This window comes from Loxodonta africana, chromosome 20 (assembly GCF_030014295.1).
Source record: "Loxodonta africana isolate mLoxAfr1 chromosome 20, mLoxAfr1.hap2, whole genome shotgun sequence".
Lineage (NCBI taxonomy): Eukaryota > Metazoa > Chordata > Mammalia > Proboscidea > Elephantidae > Loxodonta > Loxodonta africana.
Window position 1 is genome coordinate 33,136,084 of NC_087361.1, and position 8,537 is coordinate 33,144,620.

The window sequence follows — 8,537 nt, forward strand, 5'->3', positions numbered from 1 at the left end:
CTAACAGAAGGTCTGGAGACCATGACCTCGGGGTCCTTCTAGTCTCAGTCAGACCATTAAGTGATCTTTTTACAAGAGTTTGAGGTCTGCATCCCACTGCTTTCTTGCTCCCTCAAGGGTTCTCTGTTGTGTTCCCTGTCAGGGCAGTCATCGGTTGTACCTGGGCACCATCTAGTTCTTCTGGTCTCAGGCTGATGTAGCCTGTGGTTTATGTGGCCCTTTCTGTCTCTTGGGCTCATAATTACCTTGTGTCTTTGGTGTTCTTCATTCTGCTTTGGTCCATATGCATTGAGACCAATTGATGCATCTTAGATGGCTGCTTGCTAGTGTTTAAGACCCCAGGCACCACTCTCCAAAGTGAGATGCAGAATATTTTCTTAATAGGTTTTATTATGCCAATTGACTTAGATATCCTCTGAAACCACGGTCCCCAGACTGCCGTTTCTGCTACACTGGCCTTCGAAGTGTTCAGTTTATTCAGGAAACTTCTTTGCTTTTGGTTTAGTCCAGTTGTGGTGACCTCTCCTGTATTATGTGTTGTCTTTCTTTTCACCTACAATAGATCTTATCTACTATCTAATTAGTGAAAAACCCTCTTCCTCCCTCCCTCCCTCCCCACTCCCGTAACCATCAAAGAATATTTTCTTCTCTGTTTAAATTATTTCTCAATTTCTTATAATAGTGGTCTCATACAATATTTGTCCTTTTGCAACTGACTAATTTCACTCAGTATAATGCCTTCCAGATTCCTCCATGTTATGAAATGTTTCACAGATTCATCATTGTTCTTTATCAATGCATAGTATTCCATTGTGGGAATATACCATAATTTATTTATCCATTCATCCATTGATGGGCACCTTGGTTGCTTCCATCTTTTTGCTATTGTAAACACTGCTGCAATGAACACGGGTGTGCATATATCTGTTCGTGCAAAGGCTCTTATTTCTCTAAGATATATTCCATGGAGTGAGATTGCTAGATCGTACGGCAGTTTTATTTCTAGCTTTTTATGGAAGTACGAAATCGATTCCCAAGGTGGTTGTACCATTTTACATTCCCACCAGCAGTGTGTAAGTGTTCGAGTCTCTCCAGAACCTCTCCAATATTTATTATTTTCTGATTTTTGGATTAATGTCAACCTTGTTGCAGTGATATGGAATCTCATTGTAGTTTTAATTTGCATTTCTCTACTGGCTAATGATCGGGAGCATTTCCTCATGTATCTGTTAGCTACCTGAATGTCTTCTTTAGTGAAGTGTCTTCATATCCTTTGTCCATTTTGTAGTGGAGTTATTTGTCTTTTTGAGCTTTTTTTTTTTAAAAAAAAAAATCTTGCTTTGTCTTTTTGAATTTCCCTGTCTGGATTGACTTCTGGTTGCTCTGTCCAGTGTTCTAGTCTTGGGTTGATACCTGATATTATTGATTTTCTAACCAAAGAACTACCTTTAGTATTTCTTGTCATTTTGGTTTGGTTTTTACAAATTCCCTAAACTTGTTTTATCTGGAAATGTCTTAATTCCATCTTTATATTTAAGAGACAGTTTTGCTGGATATATGATGCTTGGCAGGCAATTTTTTTCCTTCAATTTTTAAATATGCCATACCATTGCCTTCTTGCTTGCATGGTTTCTGCTGAGTAGTCCAAACTTATTCTTATTGGCTCTCCTTTGTAGGTGACTTTTCGTTCATGCCTCACTGCTTTTGTAATTCTCTCTTTACTTTTGGTTTTGGCAAGTTTGATTATAATATCTCATGGTGACTTTCTTTTCAGGTCTATCTTATGTGGATTGAGTTCAATGAGCATCTTGGATAAATATCTTCTCATCTTTCATGATATCAGGGAAGTTTTCTGCCAACAAATCTTCAACAATTCTCTTTGGATTTTCTGTTATCCCTCCCTGTTCTGGTACTCCAATCACTCGTAGGTTATTTTTCTTGATAGAGTCCCACATGATTCTTAAGGTTTCTTCATTTTTTAAAATTCTTTTGTCTGATTTTTCTTCAAATATATTAGTGCCAAGGGATTTATCTTTGAGTTCTGAAATTCTAGCTTATACTTGCTCAATTCTGCTCCTCTGAATTTCTGTTGAGTTGTCTATTTCTGTAAGTTTATTGTTAATCTTCTGAATTTCTGATTGCTGCCTGTCTATGGATTTTTCCAGCTTATTAAACTTTTATGTTCCTGAATAATCCTTCTAATTTCTTCAATTGCTTTACCTGTGTGTTCCATGGCTTGTTCTGCGTATTGTCTCATTTCCTTCCTGATGTCTTGAAGGGTTCTGTATATTAAACTTTTGTATTCTGCATCTGGTAATCCCAGGAATGCACTTTCATCTAGAAGATCCCTAGATTCTTTGTTTTGAGAGCCTGTTGAGGTGACCATGGTCTGTTTCTTTATGTGACTTGATATTGACTGTTGTCTCTGAGCCATCTATAAGTTATTGTATTAGTTTATGCTTGCATACTGTGTCATAGCTTCTTGCTTCGTTTTGTTTTGGTATACCCCTGTGGGTTGCTTGAGTGAGCTAGCTTGATTATTTTTGCCTTTGGAGCCCTGATGTCCTGTCCCCAGCTGGCTAGAGCTGTTATCAGGTATGTCAGTCCAGGAGTCCATTCAGTTTTCTTGTATGAATTCAGCTCAAGTTTCCAGGTAGCTGATCATCAAGTGTGTGGTACAGGCTGTGTCCTACAGTCTTAGAGGGGCAAGGGTGATTGGCGTATATACCAGTACCTGAATGCAGCAGCGGGTCTTGCTCTGAACAAGGCAGGGGACTGAGAACTGACCCCTGATTGTCTCTGAGGGAAGCGCATCCCCGTTCCCTAGAGTGTGCAGAGTTGGGTGGGTTCTGCGGAGGGACCATGGGTGCCCAAAGCTTTTGGTTGTAAGGACTGGGAGGTACCAGTTATCTTTGGATCCCTGTTGCAGTCCTTGGGTCCCTGATGTGGGTAGGTGGGGACCTTGTTTAATAGGCAATGTCAAACATCAAACACCCACCTCTCCACTGCACAGCTGAAATGGTTGGAATCTGCCCACAAGGGCCTATTCTCCCAAAATAGGCCCACACAGGTCCATGCAGAAGGGAAAGGTGCCTGGACAGGAGCTGCTTCTGTCTGGAGCTCCCCCGGTTAGTGGAGCTAGCAAATTATCTTTTCCCCCAATGCAAATTTTTTCCTTTCCCAAGGCCGGGAGGATGTCTCTAGGTGCTCAGCAGGGCCTATCTCAGGCCCAGGGAATTCAGCCGCTGAAGCCAGTTTGCGGGTGGAGGGGGGGCATGGTAAAATATACACAATTACTTAGCTTTTGCCAAGAGCGCCGTTCTTCTATGTGGTTCCGGAGGTGTGAGCAGGCTGTGTGGCTGGCTGCTTCTCCCTGAGGAAACTGCAGCCAAACGCTAGTACCAGACTGCCGCCTCTGCCGCCACCACATCTCTGGAAGTGGTGCTTGAGGGCTCCCTATGATTCAGGTCCAGTAACTCCTTTCCACTTCTGAATGGTCTCTTCCTCCCCCTGCCCCTCAGTTCATTTTCTAAGCTTGCCTTTGAAGCTCAGGGCTCCCAGCTTGTCACAAATATACTCATTTCACTTGTTTTTTCAGGGCTTTGTTGTAAAGAGGTCTCGCCGGAAGCACCTGTCTATTCTGCCATCTTGGCTCCGCCTCCCCTCATTGAAATTTGTTTTCAAGTTATTTGCCTTTTTGTAGTTGAGTTTTTGCACTGTCATGTAGATTTTAGAGATCAGATGCTGATCAGAAATGTCACAGCTAAAAACTCTTTCCCAGTCTGTAGGCAATCTTTTTACTCTTTTGGTGAATCTTTCTATGAGCATGGGTGTTTGATTTTCAGGAGCTCCCAGTTATCTGGTTTCTCTTCTGCATTGTTAGTAATGTTTTGTATACTATTTATGCCGTGTGTTAAGGCTCCTAGCGTTGCCCCTATTTTTTCTTCCATGATCTTTATCATTTTAGATTTTACATTTAGGTCTTTGATCCATTTTGAGTTAGTTTTTGTGCATGGTGTAAGGTATGGGTCTTTTTTCACTTTTTTTGCAGATGGGTATCCAGTTATGCCAGCACCATTTGTTAAAGAGACTGTCTTTTCCCCATTTAACTGAGTTTGGGCCTTGGTCAAATATAAACTGCTCATATGTGGATGGATTTATGTCTGGGTTCTCAGTTCTGTTCCATTTGTCTATGTATCTGTTGTTGTACCAGTACCAGGCTGTTTTGACTACTGTGGCAGTATAATAGGTTCTGAAATTAGGTAGAGTGAGGCCTCCCACTTTGTTCTTCTTTTTCAGTAATACTTTACTTATCCAGGGCCTCTTTCCCTTCCATATGAAGTTGATGATTAGTTTCTCCATCTCATCAAAAAATGTCATTGGAGTTTGGATCAGAATTGCATTGTATTTATAGATGGCTTTTTGGTAGAATAGACATTTTTATAATGTTAACTCTTCCTATCCATGAACAGGGTATTTTTTTCCACTTATGTAGGTCTGTTTTGGTTTCTTGCTGTAGTGTCTTGTAGTTTTCTTTATAGAGGTCCTTTATGTCTCTGGTAAGATTTATTGCTAAGTATTTTATCTTCTGGGGGCTACTGTAAATGGTATTGATTTGGTGATTTCCTCTTTGATGTTCTTTTTTTTGGTGTAGAGGAATCCAACTGATTTTTGCATGCTTATCTTGTATCCTGATACTCTGCTGAACTCTTTTATTAGTTTCAGTAGTTTTCTTGAGGATTGATTCCTTAGGGTTTTCTGTGTATAAGATCATACCCAGAACCCAATATAGAGATACTTTTACTTCTTCCTTACCAATCTGGATGCCCTTTATTTCTTTATCTAGCCTAATTGTTCTGGCTAGGACCTCTAGCACAATGTTGAACAAAAGTGGTGATAAAGGGCATCCTTGTCTGGTTCCTGATATCAAGGGGAATGTTTTCAAACTCTCTCCATTTAGGATGATGTTGGCTGTTGGCTTTGTGTAAATCCCCTTTATTATGTTGAGAAATTTTCCTTCTATTCCTATTTTGCTGAGAGTTTTTATCATGAATGGGTGTTGAACTTTGTCAGATGGCTTTTCTGCATCAGTTGATAATATCTTTTGTTTTATTTATATGACGGATTACATTAATTGTTTTTCTAATATTGAACCATCCCTGCATAACATGTATGATTCCCACTTAAGTCATGGTGAATTATTTTTTTGATATGTTGTTAAATTCTGTCGGGTAGAATTTTGCTGAGGATTTTTGCATCTAAGTTCATGAGAGATATATGTTTGTAATTTTCTTTTTTTGTGGTGTCTTTACCTGGTTTTGGTATCAAGGATATGCTGGCTTCATAGAATGAGTTTGGGAGTATTCCATCCTTTTCTATGCTCTGAAATAACCTTTAGTAGTAGTGGTGTTAACTCTTTTGTGAAAGTTTGGTAGCACTCTGCAGTGAAGCCATCTGGGCCAGGGCTTTGTTGTTGTTGTTGTTGTTGTTGTTGTTGGGGGTTTTTAAATTACCTTTTCAATCTCTTTTTTTTTTTTAATTATAGGTTTATTTAGTTGTTCTACCTCTGTGCTAGTTTAGGTAGATAGTGTGTTTGTAGAAATTCATCCATTTATTCTAGGTTTTCAAAGTTGTTAGTGTACAATGTTTCATAGTAATCTGATATGATTCTTTTAATTTCAGTTGGGTCTGTTGTAATATCGCCCATCTCATTTCTTATTCGGGTTATTTGCTTCCTCTCCTGTTTTATGTCAGTTTGGCCAATGGTTTATCAATTTTGTTAATTTTTTCAAAGAACTAGCTTTTGGTCTTGTTAACTCTTTCAATTGTTGTTCTGTTCTCTAATTTAATTCCACTGTAATCTTTATTATTTGCTTTCTTCTGATGACTGAGAGTTTCTTTTGTTGCTCTCTTTCTATTTGTGGAAGTTGTAGGGATAATTCTTTGATTTTTGCACTTTCTTCTTTCTGCATGTGTGCATTTATTGATATAAATTGACCTCTGAGCACTGCTTTAGCTCTGTCCCAATGGTTCTGATAGGAAGTGTTTTCATTCTCATTGGATTCTATGAATTTCTTTATTCTATCATTGATGTCTTCTCTAACCCAGTCAATTTCGAGCAGGGTATTGTTCAGTTTCCAAGTGTTTGATTTCTTTTCCTGGCTTTTTCTGTTTTTGATTTCTAGTAATATGGCCTTATAGTCAGAGAAGATGCTTTGTAATATTGCTATGGTTTGGATTCTGCTAAGGCTTGCTTTATGATCTAATATGTGGTCTATTCTAAAGAATGTTCCATGTGTACTAGAAAAGAAAGTGTACTTGGCTGCTATTGGTTGGAGTTCTATATATGTCTATGAGGTCAAGTTGGTTTATTGTGGCATTTAGATCTTCCATGTCTTTACTGAGCTCCTTTCTTGATGGTCTGCCCTTCACCGAAAGTGATGTGTTGAAATATCCTACTATAGTTGTGGTGCTGTCTATCTCACTTTTCAATTCTTTTAGAGTTTGTTTTATGTATCTTGCAGCCCTGTCGCTGGGTGTGTAAGTATTTAATATGTTTATATCCTCCTGGTATAAAAAAAAAAAAAAAAAAAAATTTTTTTTTTTAATTGTCCCTTTAATCATTATATATTGCCCTTCCTTATCCTTTGTGGTGGATTTAACTTTTAAATCTATTTTGTCAGAAATTAATATTGCCACTCCCACTCTTTTTTGGTTGACGTTTGCTCAATATTTCTTTTTTCCATCCTTTGAGTTTGGGTTTGTTTGTGTCTCCAAGTCTAAGGTGTGCCGCCTGTAGGCAGCATACAGATGGATCGTATTTTTTAATCCATTCTGCCACTCTCTGTCTCTTTATTGGTGCATTTAGCCCATTTACATTCAGTGTAGTTATGGATAGGTACGAGTTTAGTGCTGCCATTTTGATGTCTTTTTTTGTGTGTTGTTGACTGTTTCTTTTTCCCACTTAATTTTTTGGGCTGAGTATTTTATCGTTATATATCGTCTTTTCCTCTTCTTCGTTGTTGTTGATTTTGTTTCTGCTGAATCTCTATTTCTTTTTTTCTTGTATTTTATTTTGATGAGTAGGACTGTTAGTGTCCTTTGCGGTTACCTTAATATTTACCCCAATTTTTCTATGTTTAAACCTAACTTTTATTTCTTTATGTTGCCGTCTTCTTCTCCATATGAAAGATCTATGACTACATTTCTTAGTCCCTCTTTATTGTTTTAATGTTGTCTTCTTTACATCATGACATCACTGTTTCCCTGTTTTGATTGCTTTTTTATCTTGATTTATTTTTGTGATTTCTTTATCTGGGTTGCTCTGTCCAGTGTTCTAGTCTTGGGTTTATATCTGATATTATCGATTTTCTAACCAGAGAATTTCCTTTAGTATTTCTTGTAGCTTTGGTTTGGTTGTTATGAATTCCCTAAATTTCTGTTTATCTGGAAATGTCCTAAATTTGCCTTCATATTCGAGAGACAGTTTTGCTGGATATATGATTCTTGGCTGGAAATTTTTTTTTTCCTTCAATGCTTTATGTAAGTTATCCCATTGCCTGAGCTTATTCTTATTGACTCTCCTTCATAGGTGACTTTTCATTTATCCCTAGCTGCTCTTGAAATTCTCTCTTTATCTTTGGTTTTGGCAAGTTTGATTTTAATATGTCTTGGTGACTTTCTCTTAAGCTCTACCTTATGTGGAGCTTGATGAGCATTCACTGTGTTAGGGAAGTTTTCTGCCAACAAATCTTACAACAGTTCTCTCTGTATTTTCTGTTTTCTCTCCCTGTTCTGGTACCCCAATCACTTGTAGGTTTTTTTTCTCTTAATAGAGTCTCACATAATTCTTAGTATTTCTTTAATTTTTTTAATTCTTGTATCTGATTTTTCTTCAAATATATTGGTGCCAAGTGCTTTATCTTCAGTCTTACCAGTTCTACCTTCCACGTGCTCAGTTCTGCTCCTCTGACTTTCTATTGAGTTGTCTAATTCTGTAATTTTATTGTTAATCTTCTGAATTTCTGATTGCTGTCTCTCTATGGATTCTTGTAGCTTATTAAATTTTTCATTATGTTCTTGAATAACCTTTTTAATTTCTCAGGCTGCTTTATCTGTGTGTTCCTTGGCTTGTTCTGAATATTGTCTGCTTTCCTTCCTGATCTCATTCCTGATGTCTTGAAGAGTTCTGTATATTAATCTTTTGTATTCTGGATCTGGTAATCCTCAAAAGGCACCTTCATCCAGAAGATCCTTTGATTCTTTGTTTTGAGAGCTATTTGAAGTGATCATGGTCTATGTCTTTATGTGATTTGATATTGACTGTTGTCTCCAAACCATCCATAAGTTATTATATTAGTTTATTTTATGTTTGCTTACTGTATCCTAGCTTCTTGCTTTGTTTTGTTTTGATATGCCCAGATAGGTTGCTTGAGTGAGCTAGCTTGACTATTTTCACCTTTGAAGCTCTAATGTCCTGTCCCCAGATGGCTAGAGCTGTTATCCAGGTATATGAGCCTAGGATACCATTCAGTTTT